Raw genomic sequence first — 3,616 nt, forward strand, 5'->3', positions numbered from 1 at the left:
GTCCCACTTGACTCTTAGAGTTGCTTCATTCTTTTTAATTCTTTTATCTGATTTTTCCTCAAATAAGTTGGCATCAAGAACTTTATCTTTCATGTCACTAATTCTAACTTCTACTGCCTCAATTCTGCTCCTATGACTTTCTATTGAGTTGTCTAATTCTGAAATTTTATTGTTAATCTTCTGGATTTCTGATTGCTGCCTCTCTAAGGATTCTTGCAGCCTATTATATTTGGCATTATGTTCTTGAATAACTTTTTTAAGTTCTGCTACTACTGTGTCTGTATGTTGCCTGGCTGTTTCTGCATTCTGTCGAATTTCCTTTCTTATTTCTAGAAGAGTTCTGTATATTAACCTTTTGTATTCTGCCTCTGGTAATTCCAAGAAGTTCTCTTCCTCCAGAGAATTTATTGATTATTTTGGGAGCTTGCTGAAGTCATCATGGAGTGCCTCTTTATGTAACTTGATATTGACTGTTGTCCCCGAGCCATCAATAATTTATTATAATTTTATTTTGTGTTTGCTTAGTGAGACCTAGCTTCTTATTTTGTTTTGTTTTGATATGCCCAAATAGGCTGCTCGTGTGCACTAGTTTGATTTTTGACACCTTTTGACCTCTAATGTCCTGTCACCAAGTAGTTGGTTCTGTAACTAAGTATGTGCATGCCACAGTTCATTAAAATTTCCTGTATGGGATCAACTTGGGTGTGCAGGCAGTCGATCTCCAAGTGTGTGATGCAGGCTCTCACCCCCAGTCCTAGAGATGCATGGGTGATTGGTGCAGGCACTGGACTCTGGCTGTGGTAGGGGATCACGCACTCAGCCAGGCAGGGGGCCAACAGCTGCCCCTGAGAGTCTGAAAGAAAAGTGTGTCCCTCTTCTCTAGGGTGAATAGGTAGGTGAGTTTTGCAGCTGGGCTACGAGCGCCCCACTATGTTAGCTGCAAAGACCTGAGGGCACCAATTTTTCTTGAACTCCTGAAGCAGGTGACTAGGCACTTTAGGAACTATCACCAGCCCTCAAGACTCTGCTGCAGATCGATAAATGTGCCTACTTGAGGGGCAGGGCTGTTTCGAGGATCACAAATCTGCCTGTTCACAGCTGAAGCAGTTGAAGTTAAACTTCAGATGTTTACCCTGTTGTACTGTGGTAGTCAGGGCTAACGCTGTTGAGATGGGTTGCCACAAGTCTATACGGGGTGTATGGCACTCAAAATCTGCAGACCCCTGATTTCTATGGCCAGCAAAAGAGTTGTGCCAACCCTGTGTTCCTGGCCTAGGGGAGCCAGCAGCTTATTTGTTCCCTCTCCAAGGCCAGGAGAATGGGTCAGGGCGCCTTTTGGGATCTATTTCCGGCCCAGTGGACTTCCAGTGCAGAGCGGGGAGGGAGGCGGTAAAAGGAAGAGAAGTTTTCCCAATGCCGGTGGAGAGCGCGGAGGTAGGAGGTAAAAGGGAGAGAGGTTTTTCCAAATGGGCTCTTTTTTTTTTTTTTTTTTAACTTGCTGCAAAAGGGTGCATGCATGTACTTATCCTAGTCTCTTGGGAGCTGCTCTTCACTGGTTCGGAGTGTCCAAGCAGAATCTCTGCTACCGGGTCTCTCTCGATGTGGAAACTGCTTCTCAAGAGCGCACACAGCACAGCTGTTTGCCTGCTTCACCACTGCCCAGAGTGGCTGTGTCTCTGCTGTATCGCTGCTGCGGCTCTAGCACTCCTCACCTCTTCCAGACGGTCTTCCTCTCCAGTATGACTTAGACGGATTTCTTAATCTTGCCTTGTTCAGGGCTGCCAGATATTCACATAGAATCAAATCACTTGTTTTTCCAGGTCTTGGTTGTAAGAGGGATGTAGGAAGAGTCTAACCAGTCTGCCATGTTGACCATGCTAGATTTCCTTTTAATTGTGTTTTTTCTGTTGAATTGGGCTTTCAGGACCTGGTATCTCCGAGAGAGACTGAACCATGTGGATCAATGGATGTGTAAGGGTTATATACATGTTAGGAACCTGAGCCTCAGAGGTTAATTTATTTACCATACTGATAGAACTAGGACTAGAAAACAAAGGTAGTAGTGGTCCAATTTTATGCTTCTAACAAACTAGTTTTACCAGCACCATCTACTAATTGGTTTTTGTTAGTTCCATCATTTTGTGGTACCGCTTTTGTTGTTTGTTAAGTTCCTGTATATACATGGATCTACTGAACACTTTAATTTATTTTCTTGGTCTATATGTTTTTACACCAGTACCACACTGTCTTTGTTACTATGGTTTGTAATATGATCACAGGTGATAGGGCAAGTTCTCTTTCTTGTCTTTTTATCCAAGCTTACTTAGCTATTCATGAAGAATGTATTCTTCCACATGCAGTTTAAAATAACTTTATCACATTCCTCAGAAAAATCTTGCTGGAATTTTGATTGGTATTGGATTAAATGTATAGATTAATTTTGGCAAGAATTGAATATTTTTGCAATATTAAATTATCCCATACAAGAGAATGAACTGTCTCTCTATTCAGAAAGTTTTATATCCTTTGACTGGAACACTGAAGTCTTATGCACTTATTGTCAAGTACTACATTCTTTATAACTTTTGTTGTATGGTCAATGCTACACAATCTCTGGTTATATTTTGTAGTTGGCTCTTGGTGCTGTAGAGAAATGCTATTGGTTTTTTGTGAGTTGACTTTGTATCTGGTAGCCTTGTTGATCTCTTATTAGCTGGGGATCAGTTTTTAGTGGTGAGATTTCATTTCTACTGGCTCCAGTTACCTTTATGGTGGGAATTTCTTATACTCGGGCATTTTTTTTTTCTCCTAAGGCATACATTGTCACAAGGAAGACTGGGATCTACAAATATAAATATCCAAAGGGAAGACTAGAGGGTAGCACCACAGTATAGATAGCAGTTTCCTTGTGGCTAAGGAATAGATTCAATACTTGAGTATGAAACCAGAAGTCACCTGCTGATCCAAGGTTCATGCTCAGGGAATCAAGGACTTATTAAATACTAATTCCTACAGATCTCCTAACTACCTTAGTTTCTCCAAGTACACTCATCTTTGTGTCCTCACTTCTAAAACTTTCAGGGCCTCAACTTGAAATTAAAGAAGACAAGAACAATCAGTCAACAATGGACCCAAATACAAGGCAAGTACTCTGGAAATGATGATAGAAATCCTCTCTCCTCCTCCATTTCTTCCCAGGAGGGCAGAAGAAAAAGGCACTAAAGCAGGGGTTGACAAACTCGGGGATGAGAAGCCTTTCCTTTCATGAAATTCTCCAAGTGTTCTTTGCACCAGTGATGAAAGGGAGTTACAGAGAACACAGACTGGTTAAGTAATTTGCTGAACCTAATGGGAGGGGAGGAAACTCTGGTGGTGTAGTTGTTAAGAGCCACAGCTGCTAACCAAAAGGTTGGCAGTTTAAATCCACCAGGCACTCCTTGGAAACTCTATGGGGCAGTTCTACTCCATCCTATAGGGTGGCTATGAGTCGGAATCAACTCGATGCCAACGGGTTCTGGGGTTTTTTTTTTTTTTTTTTTTTTGGTTTAACAGGAGGGGAAAGCTGAGCTTCATTCTAGAAATTGATCTGGATTGAAAGCCAGTCCTGAGGAGGCTG

Source organism: Trichechus manatus, unplaced genomic scaffold (genome assembly GCF_000243295.1).
Source record: "Trichechus manatus latirostris isolate Lorelei unplaced genomic scaffold, TriManLat1.0 scaffold00094, whole genome shotgun sequence".
In the NCBI taxonomy this organism is placed as follows: domain Eukaryota; kingdom Metazoa; phylum Chordata; class Mammalia; order Sirenia; family Trichechidae; genus Trichechus; species Trichechus manatus.